Raw genomic sequence first — 20,179 nt, 5'->3', positions numbered from 1 at the left:
TCATTAGTTTAGAAAGAGTAAGCCACAATATATGCAATACCTAATGTGTCTAGCAGTCAGTCTAGAAAAGACATTTTTAGTATCTCATCACAGATTCTCAGCAATGATGAAGTAGACTGAAGACATTTACTTGTACAGGCAATATCCTGGGCAACAGAGAAAACAAACAGCAGACAGGATAAATCAGAACTAAATTCAAATCTGAAAAAGGTACTTACAATAACAAATGCTGTGCTTGAAATATATTAAGCTGAAGGACTCCTCTACAGAGTACTAAAGAGAAAACATTGGAGAACTATTTCAAATCAGCAACATTTAATAAAAGGATTTATTGTTTGTTTTTTGATATACTCTAAATACATATGTATTTAAAAGATATCATGCAGTAGTCATTAGGTAAGGATTTACATATGAGATTTCCAACTACATGATGTAGGTTGTGAAGTCTCACCCCTTAGAGATGATCATAACAGGCAGGCAGATTCCACTGCAATAGCCTTGGAATCTCATATAGTTTTCAAGATCTCATATCTGTCCAAGTAATGTTAAAAGAAGCGAAGAGCAATTGTGCTGTAAAGAGTAATTTTTACTTCTCAATCACTTGCAGCAGGGTAACAGCTCTCAATTGAGTAAGCATGCTTAAAAGAGGTGGTTGTCAGCGTTGCCAGTTTGAAATCACGGTTGTCTTCTCGGAAGCCCATGATCTGTTTTTTTTTTAAAGCTGAGGACTCAACGTGTTTTAGGTCTGCCTTTTCAGACAAATCAGCCTTTTCAGAAAAACCTAAGTTACGAAGGAATGCCACTGAGAAGGTCTAAGCCACAAAGAAAACCACCAAGGCAAGACGACAAGCTAGAGAATAATAATTAAAAACCAAAAAACCCCCAAACAAACTAAAAACTAAAAAAAGAGATACAGCTTAAAAAAAAGAAAATAGATAAAACACAGCTTAAAGCTGAAGAAAGGCAGCAAACCCCTGCCCTCAGAACAAAGTTAAAAAGAACCAATTTTGGAACTGTAAAGATACAGAAAAAAAAAAAAAAAAGAGCCTGATTTCATACTTAGATAAAAAAGGCAAACCTTCCAGGAATTCATAACAGAGCATTTGATTCTGCCATGAATCTGATCTTTGCCTCAAGTATGAGACAGATTGTAAAAGTCAGGGGAAAAAAGGCATATAAAGATGGAAGAATTAGTGCTCTAAGTTTTACTACATTTCAAAGCAGTGCTGGTCATTTCTTTGCCATGAAGTGGTTCTGTCAGTAGCTGCTACTTCTGTCACATGAGCCCTACCATAGTCCAAACAACAGTGTAATACACACTTTTTCATATATTCATACATATTTTATAACTTCATATAATTAATACAGGGTTAATTAGGGATTAGTCTCCTCTAATAAATAACATCCTTTAGTTGCTATGGAGTATAATCCAGAGTGCATGCATCTTTCTGCTGAGACTGTAATAATTTATTTAGCAAACTTTCCTATTCTATTCATTATGTATTAACTCTTTAACAACTCCTTATAAAATCTTATCAAGCATTAGGTAAAATAAGCACTTCCTTAGGACAGCAATGTAAGCAGAGCACTTGTATAGCCATTTTAAAACCTAAAAAAAAAATAAAAAATAACACTAAGAAAAAGTGTCAATGTGTGAATTGGGAGTCACTCCTGGGACAGGGGAAGATGAGGTGACTCAATGCCAGATCTGAAGGATTCCTTGCAATGCTAATATCTGCAGGCTTTGTCTTCTACGGGTCGCCCCATTCCCTTCTGAATCCTCCATCTGTCATTCCCCTTCTCCCATCCCACAGAAATAAGAAAATGTGGCTACACTGCTGGAGGTTTGGAAGACACTTGCACTTATTTTGATAATTTCACTGAGTGACTCAAGAATCATATTCCTCCTTGTCTAGCCTCACAAGACTGTTTCCCTCAAAAAAAACCAAAGCACACAGCTTCACACACAAGCGTGCTCACACACACAGAAAAAAACCCACCACTTCTTGAAATGCTTGCTCATTCTGTGGAAAATTCTGCAACTTAACAAATGATAAGGCAGAAAAAACTTTTTGAAGCAAGATTTCCAGACATACTTAAAATGAACATAATTGTGTAGTCATTAAGATATTATGGAAATGGTCAAGCTAAGTATTTGAAATTGCAATGAATACTAGCAAACCCTGTTTTTAAAAACCACATTCACTAACTCATCTTTCTTCTCCTTTCTTTCTTGCATTAGTATGTTAAAGTAATGCAATTTACATGCCTTTGAAAAAGCATAAAATCTATTAAGATATGAATAATAACTCTTACTTTGTCGCTGTTTCTTGTAATACAGAATAGCACTGCTTCCAGAAGAAAATGTAAAAACATAAAGTACTGTTTTTGACAATGATCTGAAGGTAGTTTCAGGTTAGTTTGCAGAAATGTGGTATACAGCTTTGAATTATGTATATGGCAATTTAGTACCTCAATTTAGTTGAGCTATACAGTACAGTGATTCTATAGTCATTGTTTCACAAAATAAAATAAAATAATAAAAAAAAAAAAAACCCACAAAAAAAACCCACACACCACAAACCCACAACTTTTCAACTTTTTTTTTTTTTTTTTTTTAATTACTATGGAAGAAAGTCACATTATTAATTCAATATCAGCTCTAGGAAACACACTGCCAAATTATAAATCATAACCAGGGACAGAAGAAGAACTAAAGGTGCAGGCACAAAATTCTCTCAAGATTCCTTCATTTTTGTAGAGAAGTGATTTGACTTGCTTTGATAAACTCCTAATGTAGTGTGGAAATGGGTTTACTAGACATATAGTGAGTGTATCATCTGGTTACCTGCCAAGTAATGTAAAACTCACTGGGAATCCTATTCAATGTCGATTTTGAAGTCCCAGTGAAACTAAACGCCTGTTAGCTTAAAGGGTCAAATAACTGAGCAGTGTCAAGAGGATTTCAGTTATTTTCACCCCTGTATTCTCTCACTACTAAATTCTTGTTGTTCCTTGTGTGTGCTCAGGCTTGAACAGGTATTAGTTGATCCCTGCTGATTGTATTACAAACAATCATGCTAATGGAGGGGAATTGCTTGTAGGATAAGAAGCCTTTAACCTCCACTTGTCAGTTCAAAGGATGGCTGGGTTGATAGTATTCAGAAGTCCTTTATCACCTGAAGGCTGCTAGATGATGTGAATGAAATAACAATGAGTGAATCCTCTTTCTAAAACACAAATCAAGCTTATCAGAGGAAGGGTAAGGAGTTTTTTTTAAAAAGCTATATAGGGCCAACTCCCCACAGCACAAGGGTACTTGGAAAACTGAGAGGTACCAAAACATGTTTACATCTGCTGTACTTTTGTGAAACATAGCCATGCCCACTGAATCTATCCTGCATGGCTCTGCTGTGCTGCTCTTCATGGTAATTTTAAGGACATTTATTTGATATTAGGCATTTAAGGCACTTCCTGATCAGCTGGAGTGTATTCAGAGGGCTCCCTGGTATGGAGGAGAGAAGAAAAAGGACACTCAGGGAGAAATTACTAGAACTCACCTTTGTCCTTTGCCACAGATTTCTTGTGTACATCACAGGGAATCTCACAGAGTTAGATTAATGCTACATCTGGTATGTATACTGACATCTACATTTCTGGAATTTGCTTCCAGATGAAAGAGAAAACTGAGCAAGCAGACTTCAGGGTCATGACTCTCTAAAAATTGTGTGAGAATAATCAGTTCCCTCAGAAACAAAAATAAAAAAATATTCTACCAGTTGCAAGAAGTCTGCTAGAAATAACCAACAGGAAATGCTGAGCACAGTGGGACCCTTTCATACTTTTATATGCTCAGTGATGGCTGTCAGGACAGGTCTCCCTTTTACAAGTGTTTGCCGTGATGGTGCATCAAGCTGTGCTGATACCTCACAGGACTTAGGTGCTCTCTCACTTAGGAATCTAGTGAGACTTGTCAACTAACTGCTTAGGACAAGAAGTTTTGGAAACAAACAGATAACCTTTATTTGTTATTTGAATTTTTAGGCTTAGGAAATGTCAAACGTGTTTGAAGCTAAACAGTCAACATTCCCAGGTTGCAGGTCTGGACTTCAGAGTTCACCCCTGGCTGTTCCACACCTCAGTCTGTTTTCTGTAGAAAGAGGGTAAGAATATTTCTCTGCATCCCTGGGAAGTTGAATTACCTCTTGTGCAGAGGTCTAAATAAGAATATGGCATATAAGAACCTAATTTGCATGTGCTTACAGTCATATTACACAGACTTTTCGAATAGAGCACTGATTTATTTATTTTGAATAGAGCACTGATTTATACATGTGAAGAATGGGGGCATGATGAAGTGGTATGATTTTATGCACATGTATTTCACTATTACACAGTGTTTACTTTAAAAACTTGGCTTGTAAGATGTATTTATGCAAACTCAGCATTTTTTTAAGAAGTACCCTTTTTAAAGGTTTGTGGCTGTTTATACATTTTCTCTTGACCTCCACACAGCAGTCTAAACTGAATTTAGAACATTGGAAAAATCAGCTGCTTAATTATTAAAACAACTCGCTTTTAAAAAACTGTTCTAGCCTCTCTAACACTAAAAGCAAATCTTCCCTGTGCTTCCATGGGAGCAGAGTTAAAATTCAGAAGAGCACACTGGAAAAATTCCACTCCAGCTGGGTGTTGTTCTACAATATCTTTGTCACATACCAAATGAATTTATCTTGTGTACAGGTGTACAGCATACATTATATAACCTCCACATACAACAGGGTTGCCAGTAATAGAACTTGGGGGAAAAAAGCTCTTGGAAAGTCAGCAGACAAAAAGATGGGAAAAAGATTCAAATTGCACAGGTGGGCTAGTGTTGCAAAATCATTTTTGAGAAGCCCTTTGTATAAGGCAATTCATCCTCATACCAATGTGTTTGGAAGCAAATAATTTTATTTCATCTGCTTTTGACACAAATTGATACAGCACATAACTATTCATTTGCCTTCATGTCTGAAAATGTTGCTCATAGGTGATTTAAAGAACGAAGTCAAAACTTCTTAGTGACTAAGTATCCTTTATTGGCAGCACTGGATGCATGGGGGATCGCTCCACCAAAGTCATGCACACCGAGGGAACCCCTCAGCCCCCTCCTTATACAAGTCACTCATGCCTATTCATCAACTTTCCGGGAACTTATTAACATATCTCACACCTGGACAATCAGCACATTCCATTCAAGGACCTAGTATATCTTCAAGTTAACAACATTAACATATCTTGTGCCTGGACAATTAACACATTCCATTCAAGGACCTAGTATATCTTCAAGTTAACAACATTAACATATCTTGTGCCTGGACAATTAACACATTCCATTCAAGGACCTAGTATATCTTCAAGTTAACAACATTAACATATCTTGTGCCTGGACAATATCCTTAAGGAGTTGTCTCTATGCAGACTCTATTCCTTAGCAGTCATGTTTAAAGTCTCCATCTTCATCACGTTGCATGTACAACAGGAATCTAAGACAAAATGTCCCTTTTTAAAGATAACTAACCCAAGGACTTAGCAGTCTGTGCATCCATCATGTTGCAAAAAGAATCCTTGGACATCTCCCGACTTTAACTAAACATAGGTGCATCATCCTTTAGATAAGTGGTACAGCATTCACTATTAGGTGAAAGAATGAGCTCCAGCATCTCTGTGTATCTCTACCTGTACAATTAGCATCAAGGAACAGGGCAAGCAGAGAACACTGTAACCGACAACAGAGGGGGACAAAATATTGCCTAGTCTCGTCCCATCGAGTAGTTCTTTACAAATCATTAGCTGTGGCCTACATCTATGCCCAGATAATTGATTCCTATTAATAAGAATAGCATGGCAACAAGTATAAAGTACTGAACTTTAAGTTAGAAAGTCCAAAAGAGGTTGAGGCCTGACTGGGACATATAGAATAAGCTATTTTTTCCCCACTCCCTTAATATATGTTGTCTGAGCTGTAGCTGTATGGGGAAGTCTATAATACAGCTGCAGGTCCTTTAACTGAGCCATGAATCTCAGTATCAAAGAATAATAATATTTAACTCCTTTCCTGACAGCAAAGCTAGAGCAGGTTCTAATACTATGCGACCTGTACGTTAGCCTATGAATTATCCCATAGTACCCCTTCAGGTAAAAAGTTGTCTTTATCACAGCTAGCTGTATGAAAAATAAAAGTTTCTGTTAAGATCAATTTCCAATGATATGCATCTGATCCTTTATATGTTTTACATGGCTATAAGAAGTAGATCTATTATTCACACATTTGGTGTTCAAATATGTAACGTGACCTGAAGTTCTTTAATGCCGTTGTACATGTGAAACCATTTGAAGGAAATATACGTATGTACTGGGAGAAACAACAGAGATCAAAACACATTTGAGTTTCTGCTTTGTTTAATGAACCTTTGTCTACTAGAGCAGTCCCAGTGGCACTTACTTATCCATGTAAGAAATCAAATAATTTGTATTAGTGAAATGGGAATTTACAGTGATTTCCAGCCATATAGAAATACTCACTTCATTAGACACTCCCTGCATTTATTTCATGGGGGGAAGGAAAACCTAATATATGCAAAGCATCTCCCATCTGCAGCTTTCACTTTTTCTTTCCGAAAGATCGTGGCTGATAGGAAAATTACAGATTTACATTCAAGAAAAAGAAGATTGTAATATAATTTGAAAAAAAAAAAAAAAAAAAAGCAGATATTCTCTTTTACATTGTCTCTGCATAGGGAAAGCGATGAGAAGCTGATAACATATCTATGTTAGATTTTAAGTTTTGCAGTTAACTTTCTGACCAAATAGACTGTACTGCTGTTACTCATCACTAGATGGACATAAATTTCCCCTGCAACACAGTGTGATGCATATGGGAATGCACCTTCTCTGCAGGTGTTCATCCTTCTGGGAAGAAAATCAGTAAGGTTCTGGTATACCACCATAGCCCTTTCCTGATATGTTTGTTTGGGAAAGCAACTATTACCTGAAGAACGTGAGGTTTGTTTTTATCCTTCCTTTGGACAGAAACTCATGAGGTCATCTGCAATGGTTTGAAGATCATGCCAGCTATAATGGCAGTAATAAGCATAATGACTAAGATGATTTAGCTGTTTCCATCACATGTAGGGAGTTGTTTCCCTAAGGTAAAATATTGGTAATATGGTAAAAATACTGCCAACTTCAAAAGCAGGTTTAATTTACCTCTCAGTTACCCTGAAGTAGGAGTCTCTAGAACATGAGTAGAACTTGCAACTAGAATAGCCTCAAGGTTAGACTGGACTCTAGCCTTTACCACTTGTGTCTGAGGGCAGCCTTTAAGTACCTCCTGTGAGAGTGTCGACAGAGTGTTTCTAAGTATAAAGTCAATACAATATTTTAAAAATTTTGAAAGGTTCTGATTCCTCTTTCCCCAGTGGTTATACGCCTCTCCACTGTGACTGCAGTCTGCAGTCATGCTGGCTAGGCTTCCTTACTGACGTTAAAGCAAGGGTCTCAAACTATTTTTCCCTTTTGATGAACTAAGTTTTTTACAGCCTCTGCTTCTAATCATCATAACCAGAGAATTAAATACTTCTTTTTTAGAACACTGCAACATATTCCAGGTGATTAATGATGAAGATGACCAGAAAACCCCATGTGATTCCTGTCTGACAGGAAGAGAAGATGAATGAATGACAATTGAACTTACATGCCACCCTCTTGTCCTCTGTCAGTCTGCTTCTGGAAAAGCATGATACAGAGTATAGGACACTATAATAATATCTATAATCAGATATTCCAGCCATAACTATGCAGGATTTAGTCTCATATGTGCTTTGTAGCAAAAAACTTTCCTTCTATTCTAATTGTTCTTTGTGAAAGGAATGAGACATATTGAAATCAATTTGTGGCTGGACTGTTTTATATGTGCATAGAATCATAAGTTTGAAATGGAAAGGAATGATCTTCAACGTTGATCCATTTAGTCAATACTTTTCCCACAGCTGGTCTTTCTTTTGCTGCAGAACTTATTTCTTTATCAAAATTCTGAATTGGCTCAACCATGTCCTTTCTATGATCACAGTTGTTCACCAAATCCAGAAGGTTGAGCAAACATGAAAAACTATTAAAACAGAAAGATTCAACATATATTTTAGGACAGCTATCCAAATATAAGGTCCCAACACTTCTGAAGTCTGTGTTAACTGTTACATTCCTGCATAAACCAGAATTGGGAAAAGTTCCACTACTTTGGGAATCTTTTAAAATAACAAGAAAACTAAAGCCACACTATCCATTCCTGGGACTGTTCCTTATAGTCCTACAACCCATGAAGTAAGTAAACTTCATGAGTCAATAATTGCTTTGCTTGTCCAAAAATGTCTTTATCTTCCTTTTATTTTTTTTTTTCTGTCACCACATTCTTTAGTTTATGACGTTTTATGCAATATCCAGATTTGTTTACACATGGCAGTTAGAACTTTATCTGGAAGATTAGATTTACAGATATCTGAGCAGCTACTTTGTCAAAACCCCTGTGAGACAGTGGGGTCTACACCAGACCAAGGAAAGCTTCTTTTTGAAAAGGAGCCATATATCCTTTTCAAACAAAGCCTACAAGTATCCCAGCCCCCAAAAGTCATGCTGTTAAAGAAAAGATTCTTGGAAGTCAACAGCAACAACCACCCTCTTCTATTTTTTTTTTTTTAAGTTCATTATTTAACATAAGCAATCATAAAATTTGAAGAGAGCTTTGGGAAATACAAATTTAAATACCTTGGAGCCAATGAGCTGAAAATATGTTATGCAGTACCTCCAAAAGTATCATCTCAGGCATATAAATTGTCTAAAATACACATTAAACAAGTGGTCTAAGTAGCCATGTCCAGAGCAAGAATTAAATGTTGGCTGAATTCAGGCAGAATATGTAAGATTATGGATGAAGCACTTTGTAGGGTGTAAGAATCAATGACTTAAGCAGTTAATGTACTATTGGCCTCATGAATATGAGGTCTGGTCTGAAGAGAAGACTAGGAGGAGGGTGGATTAAATAAACTTGATGGAGAGAGAAATTTGCTAGGAATTATATACTCTAATATATTGAACCATAGAAATCAATAATGTACTACTCAGGCAATGAAGACAACTGATAGAGTATTAGCAGAAACCTGGTCTGACTGAGAAAGCATTAAAACAAGCCTTGTTGGAGAGAAATGAATGGCAAAAGTTAATAAACAGCACAAAAATAAAAAGCTAAGGAATAGTGAGGAAGTATGAAGCATTATCTGGGTTGATTGTGAAACAGGACTGAGTGATAAAAGGGTCATCTGGCATGCTGAGAAGGCAAAAAGTGATCTGAGAATAGGAAGCTAATGAGTACCATAGATCACACGCGATAAGAAGATAAATGGAGGGGTGATAATACAGGCAGCTAGGGAGAGCATTAGCATAAAGAGGTGATAATAGTATGCAATTGGGAAAGGAGACTGTAAAAATCTAAAGATAAATCTGATAATAAACAAGTACCAATATACTTGACTGAAGGAAAAGGAAGGAAAAAAATTTGCACGTGCACAGACTTAAAGAACTTAAGTATCTTGTGAAGATTACAGTGGTTTAAATTCAGTACTGTAAACAAGTTAACCCGGGTCTTGACTTAAGCCGAAACAGGTCCTGCTATGAGCAGCATCTCTGTAAGAAGCCACAGCTGGTTGATGTCTGGGAATATTAAAGGTTCCTTTGCAGAGTGAGCCAGGTGTGATCTCAGCTGCTCTGCAGCTACCCCAGAAATAACCCTGTCCATTCTCTGTTTTAGCCATGGTAGGTGAATGTGAAACTGCATGCTAAAAGACCATCTGGTTAAAACTGTTATAAGTCTTGCTTATTTTGAATGTTTGAGAGTCACTGCAGGAAATGTCCTGTGTATATATATTTTTTTTTCATAGAACATTAAAAGTAACATGCCTTACAGAAGAAATTCAAATAAAAAAATCACCACACCCTAACCATCTCCATGTTCCAACAAACAAATGCTGAATTCCACTCATAAGAGAGATGAATAAATCACTTCCAAAAAAAACCCCAAACCAACCCCAAACACATGCCATTGAAAACAGTCACTTCAGTCTGAATCAAACACGAAAGTTTAGGAAGATGTCTTATAAAGGCAAGTTTCATTTTCTCACATACGCATGCCATCTGAGATTGAAACTAAAGGATAAATAAATAAAACCCTCCACTACTACTCTACTGTCTCATGAAATCTACACTGAATAAACCTCCTAAAAATCTCATTATTGTAAGCCAAACAATATCTCTGTGGGACGCATAGGCATTACTGGTTTTTTGGTTAGATTAGGGGAACCAGCACATGCAGCCAGAGGTGAAATTATCCTTCCTACTATCATACTATTAAAAGACATGAGCGGTTTAAATTCAAGCATTCCTCCTAACACTGAGTCCATTTTAGATGATTAAATTCACAAAGACTGATAGCGAAAGAAACTGTGTTGGTTGGAAAAGAAATTAGAAATGTTTTTTACTAAGGCAAGCCATATATTTCCTTAGTGTAACCCTGACATGCAAAGCAGAAAGGACTGGATTTCAGGAAAAGTTCATTTGCTCCACAGACCATGACCTGATCATGCCCAGGGGTGCCCAGAAAGGTGGAGGAGACATGGATATAGGCTGCAACAATTACCCTAGACCATGACTTCCATAAACTGGCCAATATGAGCTATGAATTCCATATGCCAATTTAGAAATTTGGTTGCGTAGAAGAGCACATGGATTCAGGAGTGAAGTATTTCTGAGTTATCAGCACTGCTCTGATTCACTTCTGTTTTGACTGGTATAATACTTTTTCCATTGAAATCACAGCAAAATTCCAAATAATTTTGATGGAGGAAAGATAAGTCAAATGCTGTGCATGTTTGAAAGCACCCCAACTAAAAATGCTTTACTAAGCTTTTATCATTTTGTAGATTATTGTTTAAGCATATATTCCTGCACGTAAGAACATTTTGTCATTTACAGGAAGAGTCTGATCACCTGTACCCAGTGACTTGTAAAAGGAATCACACTGAGGCAGGAGAGTTGCACCAGCAATAACTCTGGGCTTTATTTTCTGAAATGATCAGACATCTCAAGTACATGTCACACGTACTCTGGCATCATTTGCTATTCACCAATTACTTACCTTTTATAACAGTTGTAATTCATCCCAGGGTTATGCTTTCTCGCATGTAGGTTGAGATACTAAAGGTCAGACTTTTGCTTAGAAAATAGTGACCTTAGCAAGTATGAAGAATGTTATTTCATTAAACAAATATACCCATGTGTGTATGTCTGCATATATACAAGCTAAGTCTTGAGATCAATCCAAAGTTGGGCTTTTGTTGCATTTTGTATTACAGTAGCCTCGGAGAATCCAAAAAGAGATTGTAATCCCATTGCAACAGGCTTTTTAAAAGAAACTGAAACTCCTCTTCCCTGGGTGAACTTCAAATCTTCATAAAGATAAGTAAAAGTTAGAGAGGAAATATGGAGAATTGCAAAATGCTGGTGAAAGCAGATCAGCAGGACTTCCTTGCTTTTACTTCACTACTTAAAAATACTGTTTAAATTCAAAGCCACTATATCCTTTATAATCAATAATTAGAGAGATGTAAATCACACCTGAAAGTAGATGTCTTCAGTCAAGTGAACTGTCCTGTCGAAGTACTTAGGGCAATTACTTCAGAGACATCTAATGTTTACATCCCCCTTTGCAAAAGACGAATTTAGCCCCAACTTCTCAGGGTCTTAATCCAGTGCCCTACCAGTTGGATAATTCAGTTTCTCCTTCTAGCATTTCTTTTATAGAGTTAGGATAAGATAATAAGGGTTTTGTGAGACTGGGTTCCCTCAGGTTGTTCCTTTAGGTATTACCAAACTGGCTATATATTTTATACAATTATATTCAGTTAGGGCTGTGGTATGGAGAATCTGCACAGGCTGCTACAGTTCTTGATTGATTGCTTTGCTAGACTGACAAAAGATATTTCTCACTCTCAGACCAATTCCACTGAACATGCTCCAGTAATTTTTCTGCAAAAACAGTTTGTGTAAAAGGATGATGTCCTTTATTTTTCTTTACTTTATTAAACCCATATTTAATACTAGAAAATCCCAGCTGCTGCTACATGCCAGCTAACAGAATATCATTTCCATTTGAGTGTTGAATCAGATATTACCCACCAAAACTATTAAAATCTCATTGCTATCACTATGATCAGCATTCTGGATTAGTAATGAGTCTAAGGAACATGTGAACAATTAGAACTTAAGGTACATATGCCACCCTGCATTTAAATTTGTTTTTGGGGTTATTCTTCTCAAGGATACTGAATCAGATTGATCTTCACCATCACAGCTCTAAGAATCTGATGATGAACAAGCAATAATGTAGAGAAAAAAAGGGAGAATGGACGGCTTTGGAAAGAGCTTTATGGGTCATTGACATGAAAACTAAAGGCTGAGTGCAATAAGCTGATGGATATTTTCCCATTTTGTGACTTGACACAGCTTGTATTACTTTGGGGTTTTAATTGGAAATTGAGTATATTTTTCTACTCTTAAAGTATTCACCAGTATGTGTCAGACAAGGCAGAAGAGGTAAAATGCTAATGACCTTGAAGGCAGAATTTCAATTTAGAGGTAGCTCTTTTCCACTTTAATGACTTTTATAGAAAGTGCAGACAATAGGATTTAATCATTCAGCACTGTTACCCATATAAAAGTGATGGTGACTTCTAAAGCAGTTCATTTGATAATGAAGCATCAGGAAAAGTATTTGTATGCAAGAGAAGACAGAAGCTGATGTAGCACAGGAAAAGTCACAAGCCTTTTACTCTCCAGAGGTAAATTCATAAAGATTGCCCTTCAGTAAACAGAATAGTAAAGTGCTCTGACTGCCAACTTTTCACATTTGTGCTGTGAATGACAGAAACTGACGAGATGTATTTGGTAATTAGGGATGTAATTTAAATTTTACTAAGTTTATGAGCATTTGATATTAAATTCCCTAAACATTGGCAATAACATGTCCTTCTGTGTGATTATGTCATGAGTCTGAAGGCATCTAAATCACCCACTATTCACAAACCACCTGGCCATATTTTATAGGTTTTCTCCACCAGTGAAAGCAAAATACTCCACAGGAACCTAGGGAACACATAAAATAGTCCAGTCTCCCAGCAACTGTAATTACTTATCTTACTTTCCTAAACCAGATAGCCAGGTCTAGTCTGTTCATGCAGTGCATTTAGACTTCTGATTCTGACAGGAGAAGAAAGAGAAAGGGCTGGGGGTGGGTGGAGTGGGAACCCACCCAGAAGGACTTGCAAACACTTTAAGGAAGGTGGGAACATTGTCAACATTAAGGTTTTTATATTCATCGCATCTAGATGTTGTAAAAGTATCTTTTAAGCAGAAAGCTGTTTCAGGAAAAGAGAGGTGAGTACAATCAAACATACTCAAACCTGTACATTCCATCTGTAAGTAATAGGAAAAGGACCTGACACCCCTGCCCTTCTAACCACTACCATTTCTCAGCTCATAGCTATGGAAGTTCACTTGTTTAAGTTGACATATGCAATTAATTGCATTAAAGCACAAAACTGGTAATTATATATTAGAGCAGTAGGCAATCACTTATAAAATCATTAAATGGCAGTCACTTTCTTGATTTTATTTGTTAGCCAGGGATAGTCAAGCCTTATTTTTTACTGATGAGTGGTGGGCAGAGGAAAAAGGGGAAAAAAATGGTTCTGCATGCAAGATTGTTACTAAGATTTCTTGCTGGTAGCAACTGAAAGAATAATCACTTCACAAGCAAAACCCCAGCCAAAGCCAGTATGATCCTCAGATTTGCAGGCACTTCAGGCTCTGTCAATGAATACTGAATCCAAACTCTCTGGCAGATGCCTACCTATCAATTTAAAGGAGCAAGTCCTGTAGATGGTAAAATAAATACACTGAAGAAATTGCCACCTATAGACAAGAAGGAATCCAGTCTTCAACTTAGAAACCCCACCTTGCTCACCACTGAAAGGCATGTCATTGTTCATTTTTTTTCTCATGTTCCTTCCCTGAGCAGAAATGTTGATCATAATGAGAAACATAAGATTACACTGTTAAGGCTGCTAGAAACTCTCATCTGATCCAGGAGGACAAACCTTCAAACACTGTGTTCTCATTTTTATCTTCAAACTGTGGCTTTTTATGTGGGATTCAACTCATATTTATTAAAATGTTCACAAGAGGTGAACAGAAAATACACAGTGACAAAATATTCTGTTGCAGCTGTTGGCTTGGTGTCAGGTCAGCTATTAAACTGTGAGGAGCTAATCAATACAGCTCTGGCATTACAATGAAAAAGGTAGTATCTGCTATAAATTTTCACTTACGTGATCCCAGTGAGATGGAACAAATTTAAGTAAGGGTTAATCTTGACCCTTTCATCTCCTCCTTACTTTTTCATGACTTTGAAATGCAAAACTATTAGTCTTTTTCAAGTTCAAGGCCAGACACTACTCCCTGGAGTTGACCTCTATTTGTCTGTCCTTTCACATCACTTTGGAACACTCCAACTATTATGTCATCATTTTTCTACTTCCTTTTCCACATGCACTTGATGCTCTATCACACCATGGTCGAAAGACACTTGTAATGTGACTATTCTAATGAAGTCTACAGATTCTCCCTTTGAGAAGGATCACTTCTATAGCTGAACCATCCTAGTGTTAGTTGTGGGGTAATGCTAACCTCTCAGAAAACACTGTAAGCTGCTAGTTTCTGCCTTTCCTCAGTACATATTTTTTATTTCAAATAATTTATGCAAGATGGCACATTTCAGAGGTCAAATAGTAACTGCTAGTTACCAAACCTGTTTGCTTTGTTTTGTTCCTGATGTCTTTTCTGGGATGGGTCTGGACAAGAAGACATCAGTCTGAAGTTATTTTAAGTTTGGAAGCCAGAATGTGAGACAGAAAGTGATGTTAGTAAATATAATTGAAAATAAGTTTAAGAGTTTCATTGATTTTTATTTATTTATTTATCTGCAAAAACAGCAAGGAATAAGACGTAGCCTATGTGTTTAGACATTTGGCATCTCTTAAGATGGGAAGAGGATATGATATTGGCAACCTCAGCAAATCCAGCCTTCCAGTTAGAGTAGGATTGCTGAACATCACGTAACACACAAATAACTGTATAAAAAGAATCCAGGTTTCTTCATAACAAAACTGAAAACTGAACTTATTCTGAGTTCATCCAGGTGACCAGCAACCTTATTGGGAGTAGCAACTATGCCTGACGCTGCTGTTTATAACTGTTTAGCGTGACATATGGACTAAGCAGGACAACTCGCAAAGTAATTCAGGTAACAGTTCAGCTAGATACCACTTCATCAAACAGAAGATGACACAGTCCAGCAAAATCTTCACCGTGATTTGACCTAAAAGGATTAGACATTGCGTCACGTTTGCTTCAGCACTTTTCAAGCTACTATTGTACAACACAAGAGATTGTCACTGCACTGAGTGGAGATTTGCGTTGGGTTGTCACGATCACAGGGTTAATTCCCTGTTACCACACTGCTACTGGGCACAAAAGATAATTTTAAGATTAAGCTGTACTTCACACTGGTGATTAAAGCCAGTTTAGCTATCCTGAACACTTATGCAACCAGGAAAGTGGAAGAAAAAGTCTCGATGGGCCTTAGGGTCTGGACTCTGTACTTCTTGTTGCCTACACGATGTTATTTTGAAACAAGACTCTCACAAGTAGCATAGCTTAGGTTTTTGGGGAATAGGACTAAGTTCAATCCTTTGAAATAAAGCAGTACTAGTAACCTGAACAACTGGATCCTAACAGCAAAGCTGGCCTGATTTAAGCCAGCATTAGGGTGAAGAGACCAGTTCCCCTCACAGGGCCATCCAGAAGCTTTTTTCCTTCTTTCACCTTAATAGATGACATTTACAGATTGTATGCCCTTCAGGCCTGAATCTTGCTAGCTCTTTCTACAGCAAAGGCAGGAAAACTCTGTAATCCACAGCTTAAAGGACTTTTCACAGCCTTCACCAGGTGAGAATACCATTCACAGGAAAATTATCAACTCCACAAGTAACGAGGAAGCTCAACCTATGTTCAGTTTTCTACCAAAAACAAAAGAAAGGGGGTAATTTTGGCTACCGATCCTCTCTGGAAGCTGTGTTGACAATGGGTTTGTGTTTCTGCATGGTGAGAAGAAACAAGAACATTGCCAGCAAACCACTGGCAGCTCCTCTGCAGGGAATGCTCCTGCAGCGTGGGAAGGAGCATGCAAATGTATCTGTAGACATTTGTATTCTCTGTTACTAATGTTTATGACTCTCCCCCCACAGTGCATGGCTTCAGTCATTTATAAGTGGTTTCACAAGAGAAAATCATACACATATATGTGAATATAGGCACTTAAAATTGTATTTTCTAATAGGGGTAAAAGCATTGCAGAAGAAATACCCTTTCATGCAGAGAAGAAAATGACAGATCCCAAGTACACTTCAGTTCTTCTTCCCTCTACCCATTCATATTTTAATCTTCATTTACAGCAATAAGGAAGTGTATAATAAACCACTCCATGATGTACACCAGCTTCCATGCATTAACTTCTGCTTTTTTATTCAGAGACTTACTAGCAGAAGGCATAACATTCCTTACTCTTTGCTGTTGTGAGAAGAGCTGTTTATTTGCTTAGAGACAAAACCTGGACCTTCTTCTGCCAGGAAATAAATTGGCCATCTACCTGATTGTTTTACTAGATTGAGTTTTCTGCCTCATGTCTCCTTGAATAATTAATTGCATAAAGTAACCTGATTGCATGTTCACTTCTCTAATGTGCATTTTTCAGTTCCCACCACAAAGGATCATTTCACTGGATGACATGAGAGAATTATAGTGAAGGAATGTCACATCACAAAAGAATAAGGACAGACAAAACAAACAAAGCTTTTTTAAGAAAAGCTGTCATTTATACTACTGCAAATTCTACCTCACCTCCCAGGCCTTTAGTATAATTTCTTTAAATTCTGCAGTGAAGGTTGTCCTGTAGGACTTAAATTTTGCTCAAGATGAAGGAAAATGCCATCAGGGGACTGGATAACTTTCACCTTTTAAAAGGTTTTGTTTATTCACTTTGCCACATGGTCCTTCAGTCTGGCTCTCCCCTTTGGTAGGAGTTTTCCCCCTTAACTCCTCTCCCTTCCCCCCTCTGCCAAAACCCTACAAAAAAGGTGGCATAACTGGAGGCACCACTGGTCAGGTCAATGCATAGTACAGCCTTATTCCCCTTGTTATACACCATGGATAAAAATCACTGAAATTCAGTGTTGAAGTTGCCATTATCATCCAATCTTGTGAGAGAGCAGGTATATCATAGTTTAGTGAGCTACTCAATCAACTATGGGTCAATTTATCACTTTAGAGTTTGTACTCTCTGAACTATATTTACTGAAATCATTAACTTGATCTCTGGTGGCTATAATGTCAACCTCCAAAGCAAATTCTGATCTGTGTCCCAGTTCCAATTCATATGCTGCACATATATCATAGTCACTTAGTGCCTTTACCCTATTGCAATGCAGTGAATAGCACCAACACTAGTATACTAAACACCAGAAAGCTATGTAACATTGCATTTTCAGGGTTTTTTTCCTCCTTCATAAAACAGTACATATTTTGCAAAAAGGTGTTTGTGAAATAAAGGCCCAAAAAGAAAACTGAAAAAAAATTAAACCTGCAGTAAATATATCTCATGCCCCTTGCACTGCTAAAAACAATATTTAATTTTTTTTTTTTTTAAAAAGGTCAAAGCACAGAAAATTATATGTGTACCCAATTATTAGAATGACACTGGTGTTTACAGCGGGACACTACAAAGTAGTACACTGTACACAGCTTGATGTTCCAAATACTGAAGTATCTGTCTGTTATAATACATGCATAGGTCTTAATCTAGGAACAGAAGCTAAGTTATCAGTTGATGGCATGCAAATCATGCCATCATGCAAATCAAAATGTGAAACTGGGAAACAAGGCAGGAGGTACAAAAATCTTCATGAACCAACATGAAATTCACTATTATCTGTTACCCATCTTGGTGCAGAACTGTTATAACACATAAAGAAAAGATTGTCTTAAACTAGAGAAATTATTTTTTTCAGACACACACAGAGAAAATATGATGCAGTCTAAAATCCACAGTTTAATGGTATAGTGACAGTGGAAATAATTTTGCTTACCATAGGATTTCAGATGAAATAAGGATTCCAGGCAGATATTGGCCTACTATTCATGAATAACTCATTTTGACAGTACTTGCTGATGTATGGGTTCAAGCGCACCATGCCAACCCATCACTATGCACAATCAATGAGTTAGCAGGACAAACAACCCTCCTTTAATAAATTACAACACTGCATGTTTTGATTCTGGATTCCCTAGCTGCTAATGTGTTTCTCACAGTGGGGTAGAATAGATGTTCTCAGTTCACTGAACTGTAAAATCAAATAGATTATGATATGTGTGCATAAAAAGTTAGGGTTATCAAAATTTGGATTTTTATGTGTGCACTGCAGAATCGTATTACATTTTATTAGACTTAATGCATTATACTATTATATCTAAATACTAAGGTTATTAAAGTTTTTTCCTAAATGCTGCAAAAGTTTGAATTCTTTACCATACCCCTTAAAACCCAAAACAACAAAACCAAAAAACAACCACACATTTTTTTCGAAGTACTGGTTTTGGAAAAGACATTTTGCAGCAGTTTAAGTATTATGGTAGGAGAAATGGAAGTGGGGCAGGAAAGATTCCTTAATGTCCTTTTTTTCCCTCAGTAAAAGTCTCAATTCCTTTCAAATCTTTCAACAGTATACACACCCTCCATAACTCCATTTCCAGAGGTATCACTTATGTTGAACAATGGAAAAAATTGCTATTTCCATAAGACTTCATCATCTAAGCAGAGCTATAATTTTATTGTCAAAGTAGCCGTAGAGTACATGGCATATCAAGAATAAAATACAAGCTTAGGGACCATATTTCCTCAGGCTGCTAAAAATTAGAAAATGGATTAGGTGCCTCAGCTATTCCTACAAGATAAGGGAGGGCACATGACCAATTTGTCTTATCTTACCCTTATTTTACACTTTTAGCAGATCAACATCTTCCTCAAACATTGTTTTTGGTTGTGGTCAGGATTTCTTCAATGTCAGAGATTAGTTTATCTAAATCATTATCAGAAAGCTTAATGTCCCCATAAAACTAGTGTTGAATTACAGCACTAATAGAAAACTGTCTGTTACTTACAATACAGCTGAATATTCACAGATGACTCACATCACCAGTTTCCCTTCCTCTGTGTTTTACAACCATGTTTTCATGTGACTTTGAATAGTTCTGTTGTGATGTTTTCATGTATTATTTACAGATTCCATATACCACTGGGGAAACAAACAAATGATATTCCCATTTAAATATAAATCAACACTTCTTTTGTACAGTTATTTTAGTAATAACAAAATGTGTTCCTCTGACTTCTCTGGTTACCAGAGAGTTTGGTTTACTCCTAGAAGAAAATAGCCCAAACAGCAAAAGAGATCTGAAATCAGTTTTTACCATGGAATAATCCTGAAGACACCTGTAAGTGATGGACAACCTTTATATATGTCTTGACTCATATCTACCTTAAAATGGTGGAATTAATTATGTGCTTTTATATTTTAATCAAAGCATAAAAGATAAAGACTACTCAGTTTGACATGAGAAACTGGCACCAACTCACATGTCTAACTCTTCCTAGAACAAGCTACCCTACTGACAAAAACAATTAAAAATATATATTATCCAATGTTAGTGCAGTGCAAAAGAATTAATCCAGTAAGAAGCAAGTGGAGACAAACGAAAAATATAAATAGCCCACAGATGACTGACTAACAGTCAGGGCTGATCTTTAGTAGGTTTTGGTAATTTCATTACCTGCATGCTCTGACCCCTCCATTTGACTAAATAGCACTAAATACTCTGTCCTATAATACGCCTGAAAAAGGTCCCCTGAATATAGTGA

This window comes from Falco biarmicus, chromosome 1 (assembly GCF_023638135.1).
Source record: "Falco biarmicus isolate bFalBia1 chromosome 1, bFalBia1.pri, whole genome shotgun sequence".
Taxonomy (NCBI): Eukaryota; Metazoa; Chordata; class Aves; order Falconiformes; family Falconidae; genus Falco; species Falco biarmicus.
The sequence above is the reverse complement of the archived record's forward strand: the minus strand, read 5'-3'. Positions refer to the sequence as shown.